The 21,807-nt window shown below is 45.0% G+C and overlaps 22 non-coding genes across 22 annotated transcripts; all 22 read right to left on the reverse strand.

The window, feature by feature from the left end:
* Window positions 1-595: 595 nt before the first annotated feature.
* trnay-gua (transfer RNA tyrosine (anticodon GUA)) lies at window positions 596-683 on the reverse strand. The gene is given in 2 exon segments: window positions 596-631; window positions 647-683. It is a non-coding gene; the product is annotated as a tRNA-Tyr (tRNA).
* Window positions 684-1,465: 782 nt separating this feature from the next.
* Window positions 1,466-1,553, reverse strand: trnay-gua (transfer RNA tyrosine (anticodon GUA)). Its single transcript is given in 2 exon segments — window positions 1,466-1,501; window positions 1,517-1,553. It is a non-coding gene; the product is annotated as a tRNA-Tyr (tRNA).
* Window positions 1,554-2,341: 788 nt separating this feature from the next.
* On the reverse strand, window positions 2,342-2,429 carry trnay-gua (transfer RNA tyrosine (anticodon GUA)). The gene is given in 2 exon segments: window positions 2,342-2,377; window positions 2,393-2,429. It is a non-coding gene; the product is annotated as a tRNA-Tyr (tRNA).
* Window positions 2,430-3,030: 601 nt separating this feature from the next.
* Window positions 3,031-3,118, reverse strand: trnay-gua (transfer RNA tyrosine (anticodon GUA)). Its single transcript is given in 2 exon segments — window positions 3,031-3,066; window positions 3,082-3,118. It is a non-coding gene; the product is annotated as a tRNA-Tyr (tRNA).
* A 788-nt stretch (window positions 3,119-3,906) lies between these two features.
* Window positions 3,907-3,994, reverse strand: trnay-gua (transfer RNA tyrosine (anticodon GUA)). The gene is given in 2 exon segments: window positions 3,907-3,942; window positions 3,958-3,994. It is a non-coding gene; the product is annotated as a tRNA-Tyr (tRNA).
* Window positions 3,995-4,781: 787 nt separating this feature from the next.
* On the reverse strand, window positions 4,782-4,869 carry trnay-gua (transfer RNA tyrosine (anticodon GUA)). The gene is given in 2 exon segments: window positions 4,782-4,817; window positions 4,833-4,869. It is a non-coding gene; the product is annotated as a tRNA-Tyr (tRNA).
* A 788-nt stretch (window positions 4,870-5,657) lies between these two features.
* Window positions 5,658-5,745, reverse strand: trnay-gua (transfer RNA tyrosine (anticodon GUA)). Its single transcript is given in 2 exon segments — window positions 5,658-5,693; window positions 5,709-5,745. It is a non-coding gene; the product is annotated as a tRNA-Tyr (tRNA).
* Window positions 5,746-6,532: 787 nt separating this feature from the next.
* Window positions 6,533-6,620, reverse strand: trnay-gua (transfer RNA tyrosine (anticodon GUA)). Its single transcript is given in 2 exon segments — window positions 6,533-6,568; window positions 6,584-6,620. It is a non-coding gene; the product is annotated as a tRNA-Tyr (tRNA).
* Window positions 6,621-7,408: 788 nt separating this feature from the next.
* On the reverse strand, window positions 7,409-7,496 carry trnay-gua (transfer RNA tyrosine (anticodon GUA)). Its single transcript is given in 2 exon segments — window positions 7,409-7,444; window positions 7,460-7,496. It is a non-coding gene; the product is annotated as a tRNA-Tyr (tRNA).
* Window positions 7,497-8,284: 788 nt separating this feature from the next.
* On the reverse strand, window positions 8,285-8,372 carry trnay-gua (transfer RNA tyrosine (anticodon GUA)). Its single transcript is given in 2 exon segments — window positions 8,285-8,320; window positions 8,336-8,372. It is a non-coding gene; the product is annotated as a tRNA-Tyr (tRNA).
* A 788-nt stretch (window positions 8,373-9,160) lies between these two features.
* trnay-gua (transfer RNA tyrosine (anticodon GUA)) lies at window positions 9,161-9,248 on the reverse strand. The gene is given in 2 exon segments: window positions 9,161-9,196; window positions 9,212-9,248. It is a non-coding gene; the product is annotated as a tRNA-Tyr (tRNA).
* Window positions 9,249-10,036: 788 nt separating this feature from the next.
* trnay-gua (transfer RNA tyrosine (anticodon GUA)) lies at window positions 10,037-10,124 on the reverse strand. Its single transcript is given in 2 exon segments — window positions 10,037-10,072; window positions 10,088-10,124. It is a non-coding gene; the product is annotated as a tRNA-Tyr (tRNA).
* A 787-nt stretch (window positions 10,125-10,911) lies between these two features.
* On the reverse strand, window positions 10,912-10,999 carry trnay-gua (transfer RNA tyrosine (anticodon GUA)). The gene is given in 2 exon segments: window positions 10,912-10,947; window positions 10,963-10,999. It is a non-coding gene; the product is annotated as a tRNA-Tyr (tRNA).
* A 788-nt stretch (window positions 11,000-11,787) lies between these two features.
* On the reverse strand, window positions 11,788-11,875 carry trnay-gua (transfer RNA tyrosine (anticodon GUA)). The gene is given in 2 exon segments: window positions 11,788-11,823; window positions 11,839-11,875. It is a non-coding gene; the product is annotated as a tRNA-Tyr (tRNA).
* A 2,363-nt stretch (window positions 11,876-14,238) lies between these two features.
* trnay-aua (transfer RNA tyrosine (anticodon AUA)) lies at window positions 14,239-14,326 on the reverse strand. The gene is given in 2 exon segments: window positions 14,239-14,274; window positions 14,290-14,326. It is a non-coding gene; the product is annotated as a tRNA-Tyr (tRNA).
* Window positions 14,327-15,114: 788 nt separating this feature from the next.
* On the reverse strand, window positions 15,115-15,202 carry trnay-gua (transfer RNA tyrosine (anticodon GUA)). Its single transcript is given in 2 exon segments — window positions 15,115-15,150; window positions 15,166-15,202. It is a non-coding gene; the product is annotated as a tRNA-Tyr (tRNA).
* Window positions 15,203-17,300: 2,098 nt separating this feature from the next.
* trnay-gua (transfer RNA tyrosine (anticodon GUA)) lies at window positions 17,301-17,388 on the reverse strand. Its single transcript is given in 2 exon segments — window positions 17,301-17,336; window positions 17,352-17,388. It is a non-coding gene; the product is annotated as a tRNA-Tyr (tRNA).
* Window positions 17,389-18,176: 788 nt separating this feature from the next.
* trnay-gua (transfer RNA tyrosine (anticodon GUA)) lies at window positions 18,177-18,264 on the reverse strand. Its single transcript is given in 2 exon segments — window positions 18,177-18,212; window positions 18,228-18,264. It is a non-coding gene; the product is annotated as a tRNA-Tyr (tRNA).
* A 788-nt stretch (window positions 18,265-19,052) lies between these two features.
* On the reverse strand, window positions 19,053-19,140 carry trnay-gua (transfer RNA tyrosine (anticodon GUA)). The gene is given in 2 exon segments: window positions 19,053-19,088; window positions 19,104-19,140. It is a non-coding gene; the product is annotated as a tRNA-Tyr (tRNA).
* Window positions 19,141-19,741: 601 nt separating this feature from the next.
* Window positions 19,742-19,829, reverse strand: trnay-gua (transfer RNA tyrosine (anticodon GUA)). Its single transcript is given in 2 exon segments — window positions 19,742-19,777; window positions 19,793-19,829. It is a non-coding gene; the product is annotated as a tRNA-Tyr (tRNA).
* Window positions 19,830-20,617: 788 nt separating this feature from the next.
* On the reverse strand, window positions 20,618-20,705 carry trnay-gua (transfer RNA tyrosine (anticodon GUA)). The gene is given in 2 exon segments: window positions 20,618-20,653; window positions 20,669-20,705. It is a non-coding gene; the product is annotated as a tRNA-Tyr (tRNA).
* Window positions 20,706-21,493: 788 nt separating this feature from the next.
* trnay-gua (transfer RNA tyrosine (anticodon GUA)) lies at window positions 21,494-21,581 on the reverse strand. Its single transcript is given in 2 exon segments — window positions 21,494-21,529; window positions 21,545-21,581. It is a non-coding gene; the product is annotated as a tRNA-Tyr (tRNA).
* Window positions 21,582-21,807: the final 226 nt, after the last annotated feature.

A 21,807-nucleotide genomic window follows, 5' to 3' on the forward strand; every position in this document is an offset into this window, starting at 1 on the left:
GCATTTGGGGATAGAGAAAATGTGAGCCGAGGGTAAAGAATGCTGTTTAGGCCCGACACTGCTGAAGGTTTTTCCCTCTCCCTGGTTGTCTAGTGACAAGGATTTGGAGCTTTCGCTGTTGTGTCCCGTGTTTGATTCCCGGTCAGGGAAGAATTGCTTTTGGGGAAAAACTTGGCAATATGTCAAAAAGTCGGCACAAACGCAGAAAAAGTTATCCTCCTTTGAGATAGTGTGAGCCAGTGACATAAGTATTGTTGGAATTTCTCGTACACTCCGCCGCTCTACCAAATGTCCTATGGAAGATCAACAAGTGAAGAATTCGGCGCTCTCAGGGTAAGATAATATGTTAGTCAATCGCAAATCAAAGTTCACGGCTGTCAAAAATTGGGGCAATCCACGAGAAAATGTACACTCCTTTGAGCCAGCGACCTAAGGATTGCTGCACTGAGCACCTACAGTCATCCACTCTACCAACTGTCCTACGGAAGATCAAGAAATGAAGAATTTGGCGTTCTCAGGAAAGATATGTGTTAGTATTTGCAAGTCAAAGTTCACGGCTGTCAAAAATTGGGGCAATCCACAAGAAGATATACACTCCTTTGAGCCGGATTTGAACCAGCGACCTAAGGATTGCTGCAATTAGGACCTACAGTCCTCCGCTCTACCAACTGAGCTATCAAGGTCGACATGTATATTCCAACGCCATCGCCTAGATGGTCATAATTCCGCTGATGGATACGAGCACTTTTAAAAGTTAAACTTCTTAGTTTGTGGTTTCATGGAGATGACAGGGATTGAAGCCGGTCCTCATACATTCAAAGCATGCGCTCTTCTGCTGAGCTACATCCCCTTAGAATGCCAGTAGTTGCATTTGGGGATAGAGAAAATGTGAGCCGAGGGTAAAGAATGCTGTTTAGGCCCGACACTGCTGAAAGTTTTTCCCTCTCCCTGGTGGTCTAGTGACAAGGATTTGGAGCTTTCGCTGTTGTGTCCCGTGTTGATTCCCGGTCAGGGAAGAATTGCTTTTGGGGAAAAACTTGGCAAATGTCAAAAAGTCGGCACAAACGCAGAAAAAGTTATCCTCCTTTGAGATAGTGTGAGCCAGTGACATAAGTATTGTTGGAATTTCTCGTACACTCCGCCGCTCTACCAAATGTCCTATGGAAGATCAACAAGTGAAGAATTCGGCGCTCTCAGGGTAAGATAATATGTTAGTCAATCGCAAATCAAAGTTCACGGCTGTCAAAAAATTGGGGCAATCCACGAGAAAATGTACACTCCTTTGAGCCAGCGACCTAAGGATTGCTGCACTGAGCACCTACAGTCATCCACTCTACCAACTGTCCTACGGAAGATCAAGAAATGAAGAATTTGGCGTTCTCAGGGAAAGATAATGTGTTAGTAATTTGCAAGTCAAAGTTCACGGCTGTCAAAAAATTGGGGCAATCCACAAGAAGATATACACTCCTTTGAGCCGGATTTGAACCAGCGACCTAAGGATTGCTGCAATTAGGACCTACAGTCCTCCGCTCTACCAACTGAGCTATCAAAGGTCGACATGTATATTCCAACGCCATCGCCTAGATGGTCATAAGTTCCGCTGATGGATACGAGCACTTTTAAAAGTTAAACTTCTTAGTTTGGTGGTTTCATGGAGATGACAGGGATTGAAGCCGGGTCCTCATACATTCAAAGCATGCGCTCTTCTGCTGAGCTACATCCCCTTAGAATGCCAGTAGTTGCATTTGGGGATAGAGAAAATGTGAGCCGAGGGTAAAGAATGCTGTTTAGGCCCGACACTGCTGAAGGTTTTTCCCTCTCCCTGGTGGTCTAGTGACAAGGATTTGGAGCTTTCGCTGTTGTGTCCCGTGTTTGATTCCCGGTCAGGGAAAGAATTGCTTTTGGGGAAAAACTTGGCAAATGTCAAAAAGTCGGCACAAACGCAGAAAAAGTTATCCTCCTTTGAGATAGTGTGAGCCAGTGACATAAGTATTGTTGGAATTTCTCGTACACTCCGCCGCTCTACCAAATGTCCTATGGAAGATCAACAAGTGAAGAATTCGGCGCTCTCAGGGTAAGATAATATGTTAGTCAATCGCAAGTCAAAGTTCACGGCTGTCAATAAATTGGGGCAATCCACGAGAAAATGTACACTCCTTTGAGCCAGCGACCTAAGGATTGCTGCACTGAGCACCTACAGTCATACACTCTACCAACTGTCCTACGGAAGATCAAGAAATGAAGAATTTGGCGTTCTCAGGGAAAGATAATGTGTTAGTCATTTGCAAGTCAAAGTTCACGGCTGTCAAAAAATTGGGGCAATCCACAAGAAAATGCACACTCCTTTGAGCCATATTTGAACTAGCGACCTGAGGATGGCTGCAATTAGCACCTACAGTCCTCCGCTCTACCAACTGAGCTATCAAAGGTCGACGTGTACATTCCAACGCCATCGCCTAGATGGTCATAAGTTCCGCTGATGGATATGAGCCCTTTTAAAAGTTAAACTTCTTAGTTTGGTGGTTTCATGGAGATGACAGGGATTGAAGCCGGGTCCTCATACATTCAAAGCATGCGCTCTTCTGCTGAGCTACATCCCCTTAGAATGCCAGTAGTTGCATTTGGGGATAGAGAAAATGTGAGCCGAGGGTAAAGAATGCTGTTTAGGCCCGACACTGCTGAAGGTTTTTCCCTCTCCCTGGTGGTCTAGTGACAAGGATTTGGAGCTTTCGCTGTTGTGTCCCGTGTTTGATTCCCGGTCAGGGAAATAATTGCTTTTGGGGAAAAACTTGGCAAATGTCAAAAAGTCGGCAAAAATGCTGAAAAAGTTATCCTCCTTTGACATAGTGTGAGCCAGTGACATAAGTATTGTTGGAATTTCACGTACACTCCGCCGCTCTACCAAATGTCCTATGGAAGATCAACAAGTGAAGAATTCGGCGCTCTCAGGGAAAGATAATATGTTAGTCAATCGCAAGTCAAAGTTCACGGCTGTCAAAAAATTGGGGCAATCCACAAGAAAATGTACACTCCTTTGAGCCAGATTTGAACCAGCGACCTAAGGATGGCTGCAATTAGCACCTACAGTCCTCCACTCTACCAACTGAGCTATCAAAGGTCGAAATGTACATTCCAACGCCATCGCCTAGATGGTCATAAGTTCCGCTGATGGATATGAGCCCTTTTAAAAGTTAAACTTCTTAGTTTGGTGGTTTCATGGAGATGACAGGGATTGAAGCCGGGTCCTCATACATTCAAAGCATGCGCTCTTCTGCTGAGCTACATCCCCTTAGAATGCCAGTAGTTGCATTTGGGGATAGAGAAAATGTGAGCCGAGGGTAAAGAATGCTGTTTAGGCCCGACAGTGCTGAAGGTTTTTCCCTCTCCCTGGTGGTCTAGTGACAAGGATTTGGATCTTTCGCTGTTGTGTCCCGTGTTTGATTCCCGGTCAGGGAAAGAATTGCTTTTGGGGAAAAACTTGGCAAATGTCAAAAAGTCGGCACAAACGCAGAAAAAGTTATCCTCCTTTGAGATAGTGTGAGCCAGTGACATAAGTATTGTTGGAATTTCACGTACACTCCGCCACTCTACCAAATGTCCTATGGAAGATCAACAAGTGAAGAATTCGGCGCTCTCAGGGTAAGATAATATGTTAGTCAATCGCAAGTCAAAGTTCACGGCTGTCAATAAATTGGGGCAATCCACGAGAAAATGTACACTCCTTTGAGCCAGCGACCTAAGGAGTGCTGAACTGAGCACCTACAGTCATCCACTCTACCAACTGTCCTACGGAAGATCAAGAAATGAAGAATTTGGCGTTCTCAGGGAAAGATAATGTGTTAGTAATTTGCAAGTCAAAGTTCACGGCTGTCAAAAAATTGGGGCAATCCACAAGACGATATACACACCTTTGAGACGGATTTGAACCAGCAACCTAAGGATTGCTGCAATTAGCACCTACAGTCCTCCGCTCTACCAACTGAGCTATCAAAGGTCGACATGTATATTCCAACGCCATCGCCTAGATGGTCATAAGTTCCGCTGATGGATACGAGCACTTTTAAAAGTTAAACTTCTTAGTTTGGTGGTTTCATGGAGATGACAGGGATTGAAGCCGGGTCCTCATACATTCAAAGCATGCGCTCTTCTGCTGAGCTACATCCCCTTAGAATGCCAGTAGTTGCATTTGGGGATAGAGAAAATGTGAGCCGAGGGTAAAGAATGCTGTTTAGGCCCGACACTGCTGAAAGTTTTTCCCTCTCCCTGGTGGTCTAGTGACAAGGATTTGGAGCTTTCGCTGTTGTGTCCCGTGTTTGATTCCCGGTCAGGGAAAGAATTGCTTTTGGGGAAAAACTTGGCAAATGTCAAAAAGTCGGCACAAACGCAGAAAAAGTTATCCTCCTTTGAGATAGTGTGAGCCAGTGACATAAGTATTGTTGGAATTTCTCGTACACTCCGCCGCTCTACCAAATGTCCTATGGAAGATCAACAAGTGAAGAATTCGGCGCTCTCAGGGTAAGATAATATGTTAGTCAATCGCAAGTCAAAGTTCACGGCTGTCAAAAAATTGGGGCAATCCACGAGAAAATGTACACTCTTTGAGCCAGCGACCTAAGGAGTGCTGAACTGAGCACCTACAGTCATCCACTCTACCAACTGTCCTACGGAAGATCAAGAAATGAAGAATTTGGCGTTCTCAGGGAAAGATAATGTGTTAGTCATTTGCAAGTCAAAGTTCACGGCTGTCAAAAAATTGGGGCAATCCACAAGAAAATGTACACTCCTTTGAGCCAGATTTGAACCAGCGACCTAAGGATGGCTGCAATTAGCACCTACAGTCCTCCGCTCTACCAACTGAGCTATCAAAGGTCGAAATGTACATTCCAACGCCATCGCCTAGATGGTCATAAGTTCCGCTGATGGATATGAGCCCTTTTAAAAGTTAAACTTCTTAGTTTGGTGGTTTCATGGAGATGACAGGGATTGAAGCCGGGTCCTCATACATTCAAAGCATGCGCTCTTCTGCTGAGCTACATCCCCTTAGAATGCCAGTAGTTGCATTTGGGGATAGAGAAAATGTGAGCCGAGGGTAAAGAATGCTGTTTAGGCCCGACACTGCTGAAGGTTTTTCCCTCTCCCTGGTGGTCTAGTGACAAGGATTTGGATCTTTCGCTGTTGTGTCCCGTGTTTGATTCCCGGTCAGGGAAAGAATTGCTTTTGGGGAAAAACTTGGCAAATGTCAAAAAGTCGGCACAAACGCAGAAAAAGTTATCCTCCTTTGAGATAGTGTGAGCCAGTGACATAAGTATTGTTGGAATTTCACGTACACTCCGCCGCTCTACCAAATGTCCTATGGAAGATCAACAAGTGAAGAATTCGGCGCTCTCAGGGTAAGATAATATGTTAGTCAATCGCAAGTCAAAGTTCACGGCTGTCAAAAAATTGGGGCAATCCACGAGAAAATGTACACTCCTTTGAGCCAGCGACCTAAGGAGTGCTGAACTGAGCACCTACAGTCATCCACTCTACCAACTGTCCTACGGAAGATCAAGAAATGAAGAATTTGGCGTTCTCAGGGAAAGATAATGTGTTAGTAATTTGCAAGTCAAAGTTCACGGCTGTCAAAAAATTGGGGCAATCCACAAGAAGATATACAATCCTTTGAGCCGGATTTGAACCAGCGACCTAAGGATTGCTGCAATTAGCACCTACAGTCCTCCGCTCTACCAACTGAGCTATCAAAGGTCGACATATATATTCAAACGCCATCGCCTAGATTGTCATAAGTTCCGCTGATGGATACGAGCACTTTTAAAAGTTAAACTTCTTAGTTTGGTCGTTTCATGGAGATGACAGGGATTGAAGCCGGGTCCTCATACATTCAAAGCATGCGCTCTTCTGCTGAGCTACATCCCCTTAGAATGCCATTAGTTGCATTTGGGGATAGAGAAAATGTGAGCCGAGGGTAAAAAATGCTGTTTAGGCCCGACACTGCTGAAGGTTTTTCCCTCTCCCTGGTTGTCTAGTGACAAGGATTTGGAGCTTTCGCTGTTGTGTCCCGTGTTTGATTCCCGGTCAGTGAAAGATTTGTTTTTGGGGAAAAACTTGGCATATGTCAAAAAGTCGGCACAAACGCAGAAAAAGTTATCCTCCTTTGAGATAGTGTGAGCCAGTGACATAAGTATTGTTGGAATTTCTCGTACACTCCGCCGCTCTACCAAATGTCCTATGGAAGATCAACAAGTGAAGAATTCGGCGCTCTCAGGGTAAGATAATATGTTAGTCAATCGCAAGTCAAAGTTCACGGCTGTCAAAAAATTGGGGCAATCCACGAGAAAATGTACACTCCTTTGAGCCAGCGACCTAAGGAGTGCTGAACTGAGCACCTACAGTCATCCACTCTACCAATTGTCCTACGGAAGATCAAGAAATGAAGAATTTGGCGTTCTCAGGGAAAGATAATGTGTTAGTAATTTGCAAGTCAAAGTTCACGGCTGTCAAAAAATTGGGGCAATCCACAAGAAGATTACAATCCTTTGAGCCGGATTTGAACCAGCGACCTAAGGATTGCTGCAATTAGCACCTACAGTCCTCCGCTCTACCAACTGAGCTATCAAAGGTCGACAAGTATATTCCAACGCCATCGCCTAGATGGTCATAAGTTCCGCTGATGGATACGAGCCCTTTTAAAAGTTAAACTTCTTAGTTTGGTGGTTTCATGGAGATGACAGGGATTGAAGCCGGGTCCTCATACATTCAAAGCATGCGCTCTTCTGCTGAGCTACATCCCCTTAGAATGCCAGTAGTTGCATTTGGGGATAGAGAAAATGTGAGCCGAGGGTAAAGAATGCTGTTTAGGCCCGACACTGCTGAAGGTTTTTCACTCTCCCTGGTTGTCTAGTGACAAGGATTTGGAGCTTTCGCTGTTGTGTCCCGTGTTTGATTCCCGGTCAGGGAAAGAATTGCTTTTGGGGAAAAACTTGGCAAATGTCAAAAAGTCGGCACAAACGCAGAAAAAGTTATCCTCCTTTGAGATAGTGTGAGCCAGTGACATAAGTATTGTTGGAATTTCTCGTACACTCCGCCGCTCTACCAAATGTCCTATGGAAGATCAACAAGTGAAGAATTCGGCGCTCTCAGGGTAAGATAATATGTTAGTCAATCGCAAGTCAAAATTCACGGCTGTCAAAAAATTGGGGCAATCCACGAGAAAATGTACACTCCTTTGAGCCAGCGACCTAAGGAGTGCTGAACTGAGCACCTACAGTCATCCACTCTACCAACTGTCCTACGGAAGATCAAGAAATGAAGAATTTGGCGTTCTCAGGGAAAGATAATGTGTTAGTAATTTGCAAGTCAAAGTTCACGGCTGTCAAAAAATTGGGGCAATCCACAAGAAAATGTACACTCCTTTGAGCCAGATTTGAACCAGCGACCTAAGGATGGCTGCAATTAGCACCTACAGTCCTCCACTCTACCAACTGAGCTATCAAAGGTCGAAATGTACATTCCAACGCCATCGCCTAGATGGTCATAAGTTCCGCTGATGGATATGAGCCCTTTTAAAAGTTAAACTTCTTAGTTTGGTGGTTTCATGGAGATGACAGGGATTGAAGCCGGGTCCTCATACATTCAAAGCATGCGCTCTTCTGCTGAGCTACATCCCCTTAGAATGCCAGTAGTTGCATTTGGGGATAGAGAAAATGTGAGCCGAGGGTAAAGAATGCTGTTTAGGCCCGACAGTGCTGAAGGTTTTTCCCTCTCCCTGGTGGTCTAGTGACAAGGATTTGGATCTTTCGCTGTTGTGTCCCGTGTTTGATTCCCGGTCAGGGAAAGAATTGCTTTTGGGGAAAAACTTGGCAAATGTCAAAAAGTCGGCACAAACGCAGAAAAAGTTATCCTCCTTTGAGATAGTGTGAGCCAGTGACATAAGTATTGTTGGAATTTCACGTACACTCCGCCACTCTACCAAATGTCCTATGGAAGATCAACAAGTGAAGAATTCGGCGCTCTCAGGGTAAGATAATATGTTAGTCAATCGCAAGTCAAAGTTCACGGCTGTCAATAAATTGGGGCAATCCACGAGAAAATGTACACTCCTTTGAGCCAGCGACCTAAGGAGTGCTGAACTGAGCACCTACAGTCATCCACTCTACCAACTGTCCTACGGAAGATCAAGAAATGAAGAATTTGGCGTTCTCAGGGAAAGATAATGTGTTAGTAATTTGCAAGTCAAAGTTCACGGCTGTCAAAAAATTGGGGCAATCCACAAGACGATATACACACCTTTGAGACGGATTTGAACCAGCAACCTAAGGATTGCTGCAATTAGGACCTACAGTCCTCCGCTCTACCAACTGAGCTATCAAAGGTCGACATGTATATTCGAACGCCATCGCCTAGATGGTCATAAGTTCCGCTGATGGATACGAGCACTTTTAAAAGTTAAACTTCTTAGTTTGGTGGTTTCATGGAGATGACAGGGATTGAAGCCGGGTCCTCATACATTCAAAGCATGCGCTCTTCTGCTGAGCTACATCCCCTTAGAATGCCAGTAGTTGCATTTGGGGATAGAGAAAATGTGAGCCGAGGGTAAAGAATGCTGTTTAGGCCCGACACTGCTGAAAGTTTTTCCCTCTCCCTGGTGGTCTAGTGACAAGGATTTGGAGCTTTCGCTGTTGTGTCCCGTGTTTGATTCCCGGTCAGGGAAAGAATTGCTTTTGGGGAAAAACTTGGCAAATGTCAAAAAGTCGGCACAAACGCAGAAAAAGTTATCCTCCTTTGAGATAGTGTGAGCCAGTGACATAAGTATTGTTGGAATTTCTCGTACACTCCGCCGCTCTACCAAATGTCCTATGGAAGATCAACAAGTGAAGAATTCGGCGCTCTCAGGGTAAGATAATATGTTAGTCAATCGCAAGTCAAAGTTCACGGCTGTCAATAAATTGGGGCAATCCACGAGAAAATGTACACTCTTTTGAGCCAGCGACCTAAGGAGTGCTGATCTGAGCACCTACAGTCATCCACTCTACCAACTGTCCTACGGAAGATCAAGAAATGAAGAATTTGGCGTTCTCAGGGAAAGATAATGTGTTAGTCATTTGCAAGTCAAAGTTCACGGCTGTCAAAAAATTGGGGCAATCCACAAGAAAATGTACACTCCTTTGAGCCAGATTTGAACCAGCGACCTAAGGATGGCTGCAATTAGCACCTACAGTCCTCCACTCTACCAACTGAGCTATCAAAGGTCGAAATGTACATTCCAACGCCATCGCCTAGATGGTCATAAGTTCCGCTGATGGATATGAGCCCTTTTAAAAGTTAAACTTCTTAGTTTGGTGGTTTCATGGAGATGACAGGGATTGAAGCCGGGTCCTCATACATTCAAAGCATGCGCTCTTCTGCTGAGCTACATCCCCTTAGAATGCCAGTAGTTGCATTTGGGGATAGAGAAAATGTGAGCCGAGGGTAAAGAATGCTGTTTAGGCCCGACAGTGCTGAAGGTTTTTCCCTCTCCCTGGTGGTCTAGTGACAAGGATTTGGATCTTTCGCTGTTGTGTCCCGTGTTTGATTCCCGGTCAGGGAAAGAATTGCTTTTGGGGAAAAACTTGGCAAATGTCAAAAAGTCGGCACAAACGCAGAAAAAGTTATCCTCCTTTGAGATAGTGTGAGCCAGTGACATAAGTATTGTTGGAATTTCACGTACACTCCGCCGCTCTACCAAATGTCCTATGGAAGATCAACAAGTGAAGAATTCGGCGCTCTCAGGGTAAGATAATATGTTAGTCAATCGCAAGTCAAAGTTCACGGCTGTCAATAAATTGGGGCAATCCACGAGAAAATGTACACTCCTTTGAGCCAGCGACCTAAGGAGTGCTGAACTGAGCACCTACAGTCATCCACTCTACCAACTGTCCTACGGAAGATCAAGAAATGAAGAATTTGGCGTTCTCAGGGAAAGATAATGTGTTAGTAATTTGCAAGTCAAAGTTCACGGCTGTCAAAAAATTGGGGCAATCCACAAGAAGATATACACTCCTTTGAGCCGGATTTGAACCAGCGACCTAAGGATTGCTGCAATTAGCACCTACAGTCCTCCGCTCTACCAACTGAGCTATCAAAGGTCGACATATATATTCGAACGCCATCGCCTAGATTGTCATAAGTTCCGCTGATGGATACGAGCACTTTTAAAAGTTAAACTTCTTAGTTTGGTCGTTTCATGGAGATGACAGGGATTGAAGCCGGGTCCTCATACATTCAAAGCATGCGCTCTTCTGCTGAGCTACATCCCCTTAGAATGCCATTAGTTGCATTTGGGGATAGAGAAAATGTGAGCCGAGGGTAAAAAATGCTGTTTAGGCCCGACACTGCTGAAGGTTTTTCCCTCTCCCTGGTTGTCTAGTGACAAGGATTTGGAGCTTTCGCTGTTGTGTCCCGTGTTTGATTCCCGGTCAGTGAAAGATTTGTTTTTGGGGAAAAACTTGGCATATGTCAAAAAGTCGGCACAAACGCAGAAAAAGTTATCCTCCTTTGAGATAGTGTGAGCCAGTGACATAAGTATTGTTGGAATTTCTCGTACACTCCGCCGCTCTACCAAATGTCCTATGGAAGATCAACAAGTGAAGAATTCGGCGCTCTCAGGGTAAGATAATATGTTAGTCAATCGGAAGTCAAAGTTCACGGCTGTCAAAAAATTGGGGCAATCCACGAGAAAATGTACACTCCTTTGAGCCAGCGACCTAAGGAGTGCTGAACTGAGCACCTACAGTCATCCACTCTACCAATTGTCCTACGGAAGATCAAGAAATGAAGAATTTGGCGTTCTCAGGGAAAGATAATGTGTTAGTAATTTGCAAGTCAAAGTTCACGGCTGTCAAAAAATTGGGGCAATCCACAAGAAGATTACAATCCTTTGAGCCGGATTTGAACCAGCGACCTAAGGATTGCTGCAATTAGCACCTACAGTCCTCCGCTCTACCAACTGAGCTATCAAAGGTCGACAAGTATATTCCAACGCCATCGCCTAGATGTTCATAAGTTCCGCTGATGGATACGAGCCCTTTTAAAAGTTAAACTTCTTAGTTTGGTGGTTTCATGGAGATGACAGGGATTGAAGCCGGGTCCTCATACATTCAAAGCATGCGCTCTTCTGCTGAGCTACATCCCCTTAGAATGCCAGTAGTTGCATTTGGGGATAGAGAAAATGTGAGCCGAGGGTAAAGAATGCTGTTTAGGCCCGACACTGCTGAAGGTTTTTCACTCTCCCTGGTTGTCTAGTGACAAGGATTTGGAGCTTTCGCTGTTGTGTCCCGTGTTTGATTCCCGGTCAGGGAAAGAATTGCTTTTGGGGAAAAACTTGGCAAATGTCAAAAAGTCGGCACAAACGCAGAAAAAGTTATCCTCCTTTGAGATAGTGTGAGCCAGTGACATAAGTATTGTTGGAATTTCTCGTACACTCCGCCGCTCTACCAAATGTCCTATGGAAGATCAACAAGTGAAGAATTCGGCGCTCTCAGGGTAAGATAATATGTTAGTCAATCGCAAGTCAAAATTCACGGCTGTCAAAAAATTGGGGCAATCCACGAGAAAATGTAAACTCCTTTGAGCCAGCGACCTAAGGAGTGCTGAACTGAGCACCTACAGTCATCCACTCTACCAACTGTCCTACGGAAGATCAAGAAATGAAGAATTTGGCGTTCTCAGGGAAAGATAATGTGTTAGTAATTTGCAAGTCAAAGTTCACGGCTGTCAAAAAATTGGGGCAATCCACAAGAAGATATACACTCCTTTGAGCCGGATTTGAACCAGCGACCTAAGGATTGCTGCAATTAGCACCTACAGTCCTCCGCTCTACCAACTGAGCTATCAAAGGTCAACATGTATACTCCAACGCCATCGCCTAGATGGTCATAAGTTCCGCTGATGGATACGAGCCCTTTTAAAAGTTAAACTTCTTAGTTTGGTGGTTTCATGGAGATGACAGGGATTGAAGCCGGGTTCTCATACATTCAAAGCATGCGCTCTTCTGCTGAGCTACATCCCCTTAGAATGCCAGTAGTTGCATTTGGGGATAGAGAAAATGTGAGCCGAGGGTAAAGAATGCTGTTTAGGCCCGACACTGCTGAAGGTTTTTCACTCTCCCTGGTTGTCTAGTGACAAGGATTTGGAGCTTTCGCTGTTGTGTCCCGTGTTTGATTCCCGGTCAGGGAAAGAATTGCTTTTGGGGAAAAACTTGGCAAATGTCAAAAAGTCGGCACAAACGCAGAAAAAGTTATCCTCCTTTGAGATAGTGTGAGCCAGTGACATAAGTATTGTTGGAATTTCTCGTACACTCCGCCGCTCTACCACCTGTCCTATGGAAGATCAACAAGTGAAAAATTTGGCGCTCTCAGGGAAAGATATTATGTTAGTCAATCACAAGCCAAAGTTCACGGCTGTCAAAAAAATGTGGCAATCCACGAGAAAATGTACACTCCTTTGAGCAGGATTTGAACCAGCGACCTAAAGACTGCTGAAATTAACACCTACAGTTGTCCCCTCTACCAACTGAGATATCAAAGGCCGACAAAAATATTGCTACGCCATCACCTAGATGCTCATAAGTTCCGCTGATGAATTTGAGCCCTTTTAAGACTTAAAATTCTAAGTTTGGTGCATTCATGGAGATGCCAGGGATTGAAGCCGGGTCCTCATACATGCAAAGCATGCGCTCTTCTGCTGAGCTATATCCCCTTAGAATGCCAGTAGTTGCATTTGGGGATGGAGAAAATGTGAGCCGAGGGTAAAGAATGCTGTTTAGGCCCGACACTGCTGAAGGTTTTTCCCTTTCCCTGGTGGTCTAGTGACAAGGATTTGGAGCTTTCGCTGTTGTGTCCCGTGTTTGATTCCCGGTCAGGGAAAGAATTGCTTTTGGGGAAAAACTTGGCAAACGTCAAAAAGTCGGCACAAACGCAGAAAAAGTTATCCTCCTTTGAGATAGTGTGAGCCAGTGACATACGGATTGTTGCAATTTCACGTACATTCCGACGCTCTACCACCTGTCCTATGGAAGATCAACAAGTGAAGAATTCGGCGCTCTAAGGGAAAGATAATATGTAAGTCAATCGCTAGTCAAAGTTCACGGCTGTCAAAAAATTGGGGCAATCCACAAGAAAATGTACACTCCTTTGAGCCTGATTTGAACAAGCAACCTAAGGATTGCTGAAATTAGCACCTACAGTCCTCCGCTCTACTAACTGAGCTGTCAAAGGTCTACGTGTATATTCCAAAGCCATCGCCTAGATGGTCATAAGTTCCGCTGATGGATATGAGCCCTTTTAAAAGTTAAACTTCTTAGTTTGGTGGTTTCATGGAGACGACAGGAATTGAAGCCGGGTCCTCATACATTCAAAGCATGCGCTCTTCTGCTGAGCTACATCCCCTTAGAATGCCAGTAGTTGCATTTGGGGATAGAGAAAATGTGAGCCGAGGGTAAAGAATGCTGTTTAGGCCCGACACTGCTGAAGGTATTTCACTCTCCCTGGTGGTCTAGTGACAAGGATTTGGAGCTTTCGCTGTTGTGTCCCGTGTTTGATTCCCAGTCAGGGAAAGACTTGCTTTTGGGGAAAACCTTGGCAAATGTCAAAAAGTCGGCACAAACGCAGAAAAAGTTATCCTCCTTTGAGATAGTGTGAGACAGTGACATAAGGATTGTTGCAATTTCACGTACACTCCGCCGCTCTACCACCTGTCCTATGGAAGATCAACAAGTTCAAAATTTGGCGCTCTCAGGGAAAGATAATATGTTAGTCAATCGCAAGTCAAAGTTCACGGCTGTCAAAAAATTGGGGCAATCCACAAGAAAATGTACACTCCTTTGAGCCAGCGACCTAAGGATTGCTGCACTGAGCACCTACAGTCATCCACTCTACCAACTGTCCTACGGAAGATCAAGAAATGAAGAATTTGTCATTCTCAGGGAAAAATAATGTGTTAGTCATTTGCAAGTCAAAGTGCACGGCTGTCAAAAAATTGGGCAATCCACAAGAAAATGTACACTCCTTTGAGACGGATTTGAACCAGCGACCTAAGGATTGCTGCACTGAGCACCTACAGTCATCCATTCTACCAACTGTCCTATGGAAGATCAGGAAGTGAAGAATTTGGCGCTCTCAGGGAAAGATAATATGTTAGTCAATCGCACGTCAAAGTTCACGGCTTTCAAAAAATTGGGGCAATCCACAAGAAAATGTACACTCCTTTGAGCCGGATTTGAACAAGCAACCTAAGGATTGCTGAAATTAGCACCTATAGTCCTCCGCTCTACCAACTGAGATATCAAAGGTCGACGAATATGTTGCAACGCCATCAACTAGATGTTCATAAGTTCCGCTGATGGATATTAGCCCTTTTAAAAGTTAAACTTCTTAGTTTGGTGGTTTCATGGAGATGCCAGGGATTGAAGCCGGGTCCTCATACATGCAAAGCATGCGCTGTTCTGCTGAGCTACATCCCCTTAGAATGCCAGTAGTTGCATTTGGGGATAGAGAAAATGTGAGCCGAGGGTAAAGAATGCTGTTTAGGACTGACGCTGCTGAAGGTTTTTCCCTCTCCCTGGTGGTCTAGTGACAAGGATTTGGAGCTTTCGCTGTTGTGTCCCGTGTTTGATTCCTGGTCAGGGAAAGAATTGCTTTTGGTGAAAAACTTGGCAAACGTCAAAAAGTCAGCACAAACGCAGAAAAAGTTATCCTCCTTTGAGATAGTGTGAGCCAGTGACATAAGGATTGTTGGAATTTTACGTACACTCCGCCGCTCTACCAGCTGTCCTATGGAAGATCAACAAGTGAAGAATTCGGCGCTCTCAGGGAAAGATAATATGTTATTCAATCGCAAGTCAAAGTTCACGGCTGTCAAAAAATTGGGGCAATCCACCAGAAAATGTACACTCCTTTGAGCCAGCGACCTAAGGATTGCTGCACTGAGCACCTACAGTCATCCACTCTACCAACTGTCCTACGGAAGATCAAGAAATGAAGAATTTGGCGTTCTCAGGGAAAGATAATGTGTTAGTCATTTGCAAGTCAAAGTTCACGGTAGTCAAAAATCTGGGGCAATCCACAAGAATATGTACCCTCCTTTGAGCCGGATTTGAACCAGCGACCAAAGGATTGCTGCAATTAGCACCTACAGTCCTCAGCTCTACCAACTGAGCTATCAAAGGTCGACGTGTGTATTCCAACGCCATCGCCTAGATGGTCATAAGTTCCGCTGATGGATATGAGCCCTTTTAAAAGTTAAACTTCTTAGTTTGGTGATTTCATGGAGATGACAGGGATTGAAGCCGGGTCCTCATACATGGAAAGCATGCGCTCTTCTGCTGAGCTACATCAAATCAAATTTATTTATATAGCCCTTCGTACATCAGCTGAAATCTCAAAGTGCTGTACAGAAACCCAGCCTAAAACCCCAAACAGCAAGCAATGCATGTGAAAGAAGCACGGTGGCTGGGAAAAACTCCCTAGGAAAAACTCCTGAGAAAGGCCAAAAACCTAGGAAGAAACCTAGAGAGGAACCAGGCTATGAGGGGTGGCCAGTCCTCTTCTGGCTGTGCCGGGTGGATATTATAACAGACCATGGTCAAGATGTTAAAATGTTCGTAAATGACCAGCATGGTCAAATAATAATAATCATAGTAATTGTCGAGGGTGCAACAAGCACGTCCGGTGAACAGGTCAGGGTTCCGTAGCCGCAGGCAGAACAGTTGAAACTGGAGAAGCAGCATGGCCAGGCGGTCTGGGGACAGCAAGGAGTCATCATGCCAGGTAGTCCTGAGGCATGGTCCTAGGGCTCAGGTCCTCCGAGAGAAAGAAAGAAAGAGAGAAAGAGAGAATTAGAGAGAGCATATTTACATTCACACAGGACACCGGATAAGACAAGAGAATACTCCAGATGTAACAGACTGACCCTAGCCCCCCGACACATAAACTACTGCAGCATAAATACTGGAGGCTGAGACAGGAGGGATCAGAAGACACTGTGGCCCCATCCGATGATACCCCCGGACAGGGCCAAACAGGCAGGATATAACCCCACCCACTTTGCCAAAGCACAGCCCCCACACCACTAGAGGGATATCTACAACCACCAACTTACCATCCGAAGACAAGGCCGAGTATAGCCCACAAAGATCTCCGCCACGGCACAACCCAAGGGGGGGGCGCCAACCCAGACAGGAAGACCACGTCAGTGGCTCAACCTACTCAAGTGACGCACCCCTCCCATGGACGGCATGGAAGAACACCAGTAAGTCAGTGACTCAGCCCCTGTAAAAGGGTTAGAGGCAGAGAATCCCAGTGGGAAGAGGGGAACCGACAAGGCAGAGACAGCAAGGGCGGTTCGTTGCTCCAGCCTTTCCGTTCACCTTCACACTCCTGGGCCAGACTATACTTAATCATAGGACCTACTGAAGAGATAAGTCTTCAGTAAAGAGTACAGTACATCCCCTTAGAATGCCAGTAGTTGCATTTGGGGATAGAGAAAATGTGAGCCGAGAGTAAAGAACGCTGTTTAGGCCCGACACTGCTGAAGGGTTTTCCCTCTCCCTGGTGGTCTAGTGACAAGGATTTGGAGCTTTCGCTGTTGTGTCCCGTGTTTGATTCCCGGTCAGGGAAAGAATTGCTTTTGGGGAAAAACTTGGCAAACGTCAAAAAGTCTGTACAAACACAGAAAAAGTTATCCTCCATTGAGATAGTGTGAGCCAGTGACATAAGGATTGTTGCAATTTCACGTACACTCCACCGCTCTACTACCAGTCCTATGGCAGATCAACAAGTGAAGATCTCGGCGCTCTCAGGGAAAGATAATATGTTAGTCAATCGCAAGTCAAAGTTCACGGCTGTCAAAAAATAGGGGCAATCCACAAGAAAATGTACACTCCTTTGAGACGGATTTGAACCAGCGACCTAAGGATTGCTGCACTGAACACCTACAGTCATCCACTCCACCAACTGTCCTATGGAAGATCAAGAAGTGAAGAATTTGGTGCTCTCAGGGAAAGATAATATGTTAATCAATCGCAAGTCAAAGTTCATGGCTGTCAAAAAATTGGGGCAATCCACAAGAAAATGTACACTCCTTTGAGCCAGCGACCTAAGGATTGCTGCACTGAGCACCTACAGTCATCCACTCTACCAACTGTCCTACGGAAGATCAAGAAATGAAGAATTTGGCGTTCTCAGGGAAAGATAATGTGTTAGTAATTTGCAAGTCAAAGTTCACGGCTGTCAAAAACTTGGGGCAATCCACAAGAAGATATACACTCCTTTGAGCCTGGTTTGAACCAGCTACCTAAGGATTGCTGCAATTAGCACCTACAGTCCTCCGCTCTACCAACTGAGCTATCAAAGGTCGACATGTATATTCCAACGCCATCGCCTAGATGTTCATAAGTTCCGTTGATGGATATGAGCCCTTTTAAAAGTTAAACTTCTTAGTTTGGTGGTTTCATGGAGATGACAGGGATTGAAGCCGGGTCCTCATACATTCAAAGCATGCGCTCTTCTGCTGAGCTACATCCCCTTAGAATGCCAGTAGTTGCATTTGGGGATAGAGAAAATGTGAGCCGAGGGTAAAGAATGCTGTTTAGGCCCGACACTGCTGAAGGTTTTTCCCTCTCCCTGGTTGTCTAGTGACAAGGATTTGGAGCTTTCGCTGTTGTGTCCCGTGTTTGATTCCCGGTCAGGGAAAGAATTGCTTTTGGGGAAAAACTTGGCAAATGTCAAAAAGTCGGCACAAACGCAGAAAAAGTTATCCTCCTTTGAGATAGTGTGAGCCAGTGACATAAGTATTGTTGGAATTTCTCGTACACTCCGCCGCTCTACCAAATGTCCTATGGAAGATCAACAAGTGAAGAATTCGGCGCTCTCAGGGTAAGATAATATGTTAGTCAATCGCAAGTCAAAGTTCACGGCTGTCAAAAAATTGGGGCAATCCACGAGAAAATGTACACTCCTTTGAGCCAGCGACCTAAGGAGTGCTGAACTGAGCACCTACAGTCATCCACTCTACCAACTGTCCTACGGAAGATCAAGAAATGAAGAATTTGGCGTTCTCAGGGAAAGATAATGTGTTAGTAATTTGCAAGTCAAAGTTCACGGCTGTCAAAAAATTGGGGCAATCCACAAGAAGATATACAATCCTTTGAGCCGGATTTGAACCAGCAACCTAAGGATTGCTGCAATTAGCACCTACAGTCCTCCACTCTACCAACTGAGCTATCAAAGGTCGACATGTATATTCCAACGCCATCGCCTAGATGGTCATAAGTTCCGCTGATGGATACGAGCCCTTTTAAAAGTTAAACTTCTTAGTTTGGTGGTTTCATGGAGATGACAGGGATTGAAGCCGGGTCCTCATACATTCAAAGCATGCGCTCTTCTGCTGAGCTACATCCCCTTAGAATGCCAGTAGTTGCATTTGGGGATAGAGAAAATGTGAGCCGAGGGTAAAGAATGCTGTTTAGGCCCGACACTGCTGAAGGTTTTTCACTCTCCCTGGTTGTCTAGTGACAAGGATTTGGAGCTTTCGCTGTTGTGTCCCGTGTTTGATTCCCGGTCAGGGAAAGAATTGCTTTTGGGGAAAAACTTGGCAAATGTCAAAAAGTCGGCACAAACGCAGAAAAAGTTATCCTCCTTTGAGATAGTGTGAGCCAGTGACATAAGTATTGTTGGAATTTCTCGTACACTCCGCCGCTCTACCAAATGTCCTATGGAAGATCAACAAGTGAAGAATTCGGCGCTCTCAGGGTAAGATAATATGTCAGTCAATCGCAAATCAAAGTTCACGGCTGTCAAAAAATTGGGGCAATCCACGAGAAAATGTACACTCCTTTGAGCCAGCGACCTAAGGATTGCTGCACTGAGCACCTACAGTCATCCACTCTACCAACTGTCCTACGGAAGATCAAGAAATGAAGAATTTGGCGTTCTCAGGGAAAGATAATGTGTTAGTCATTTGCAAGTCAAAGTTCACGGCTGTCAAAAAATTGGGGCAATCCACAAGAAAATGTACACTCCTTTGAGCCGGATTTGAACCAGCGACCTAAGGATGGCTGCAATTAGCACCTACAGTCCTCCGCTCTACCAACTGAGCTATCAAAGGTCGACGTGTACATTCCAACGCCATCGCCTAGATGGTCATAAGTTCCGCTGATGGATATGAGCCCTTTTAAAAGTTAAACTTCTTAGTTTGGTGGTTTCATGGAGATGACAGGGATTGAAGCCGGGTCCTCATACATTCAAAGAATGCTCTCTTCTGCTGAGCTACATCCCCTTAGAATGCCAGTAGTTGCATTTGGGGATAGAGAAAATGTGAGCCGAGGGTAAAGAATGCTGTTTAGGCCCGACACTGCTGAAGGTTTTTCCCTCTCCCTGGTGGTCTAGTGACAAGGATTTGGAGCTTTCGCTGTTGTGTCCCGTGTTTGATTCCCGGTCAGGGAAAGAATTGCTTTTGGGGAAAAACTTGGCAAATGTCAAAAAGTCGGCACAAACGCAGAAAAAGTTATCCTCCTTTGAGATAGTGTGAGCCAGTGACATAAGTATTGTTGGAATTTCACGTACACTCCGCCGCTCTACCAAATGTCCTATGGAAGATCAACAAGTGAAGAATTCGGCGCTCTCAGGGTAAGATAATATGTTAGTCAATCGCAAGTCAAAGTTCAAGGCTGTCAAAAAATTGGGGCAATCCACAAGAAAATGTACACTCCTTTCAGCCAGATTTGAACCAGCGACCTAAGGATTGCTGCAATTAGCACCTACAGTCCTCCGCTCCACCAACTGAGCTATCAAAGGTCGACATCAAAGTTCCAACACCATCGCCTAGATGGTCATAAGTTCCGCTGATGGATACGAGCCCTTTTAAAAGTTAAACTTCTTAGTTTGGTGGTTTCATGGAGATGACAGGGATTGAAGCCGGGTCCTCATACATTCAAAGCATGCGCTCTTCTGCTGAGCTACATCCCCTTAGAATGCCAGTAGTTGCATTTGGGGATAGAGAAAATGTGAGCCGAGGGTAAAGAATGCTGTTTAGGCCCGACACTGCTGAAGGTTTTTCCCTCTCCCTGGTTGTCTAGTGACAAGGATTTGGAGCTTTCGCTGTTGTGTCCCGTGTTTGATTCCCGGTCAGGGAAAGAATTGCTTTTGGGGAAAAACTTGGCAAATGTCAAAAAGTCGGCACAAACGCAGAAAAAGTTATCCTCCTTTGAGATAGTGTGAGCCAGTGACATAAGTATTGTTGGAATTTCTCGTACACTCCGCCGCTCTACCAAATGTCCTATGGAAGATAAACAAGTGAAGAATTCGGCGCTCTCAGGGTAAGATAATATGTCAGTCAATCGCAAGTCAAAGTTCACGGCTGTCAAAAAATTGGGGCAATCCACGAGAAAATGTACACTCCTTTGAGCCAGCGACCTAAGGAGTGCTGAACTGAGCACCTACAGTCATCCACTCTACCAACTGTCCTACGGAAGATCAAGAAATGAAGAATTTGGCGTTCTCAGGGAAAGATAATGTGTTAGTAATTTGCAAGTCAAAGTTCACGGCTGTCAAAAAATTTGGGCAATCCACAAGAAGATATACAATCCTTTGAGCCGGATTTGAACCAGCAACCTAAGGATTGCTGCAATTAGCACCTACAGTCCTCAGCTCTACCAACTGAGCTATCAAAGGTCGACATGTATATTCCAACGCCACCGCCTAGATGGTCATAAGTTCCGCTGATGGATACGAGCCCTTTTAAAAGTTAAACTTCTTAGTTTGGTGGTTTCATGGAGATGACAGGGATTGAAGCCGGGTCCTCATACATTCAAAGCATGCGCTCTTCTGCTGAGCTACATCCCCTTAGAATGCCAGTAGTTGCATTTGGGGATAGAGAAAATGTGAGCCGAGGGTAAAGAATGCTGTTTAGGCCCGACACTGCTGAAGGTTTTTCACTCTGCCTGGTTGTCTAGTGACAAGGATTTGGAGCTTTCGCTGTTGTGTCCTGTGTTTGATTCCCGGTCAGGGAAAGAATTGCTTTTGGGGAAAAACTTGGCAAATGTCAAAAAGTCGGCACAAACGCAGAAAAAGTTATCCTCCTTTGAGATAGTGTGAGCCAGTGACATAAGTATTGTTGGAATTTCTCGTACACTCCGCCGCTCTACCAAATGTCCTATGGAAGATCAACAAGTGAAGAATTCGGCGCTCTCAGGGTAAGATAATATGTCAGTCAATCGCAAAACAAAGTTCACGGCTGTCAAAAAATTGGGGCAATCAACGAGAAAATGTACACTCCTTTGAGCCAGCGACCTAAGGATTGCTGCACTGAGCACCTACAGTCATCCACTCTACCAACTGTCCTACGGAAGATCAAGAAATGAAGAATTTGGCGTTCTCAGGGAAAGATAATGTGTTAGTCATTTGCAAGTCAAAGTTCACGGCTGTCAAAAAATTGGGGCAATCCACAAGAAAATGTACACTCCTTTGAGCCGGATTTGAACCAGCGACCTAAGGATGGCTGCAATTAGCACCTACAGTCCTCCGCTCTACCAACTGAGCTATCAAAGGTCGACGTGTACATTCCAACGCCATCGCCTAGATGGTCATAAGTTCCGCTGATGGATATGAGCCCTTTTAAAAGTTAAACTTCTTAGTTTGGTGGTTTCATGGAGATGACAGGGATTGAAGCCGGGTCCTCATATATTCAAAGAATGCTCTCTTCTGCTGAGCTACATCCCCTTAGAATGCCAGTAGTTGCATTTGGGGATAGAGAAAATGTGAGCCGAGGGTAAAG

The sequence above is a fragment of the Salmo trutta genome, chromosome 34 (assembly GCF_901001165.1).
Source record: "Salmo trutta chromosome 34, fSalTru1.1, whole genome shotgun sequence".
In the NCBI taxonomy this organism is placed as follows: domain Eukaryota; kingdom Metazoa; phylum Chordata; class Actinopteri; order Salmoniformes; family Salmonidae; genus Salmo; species Salmo trutta.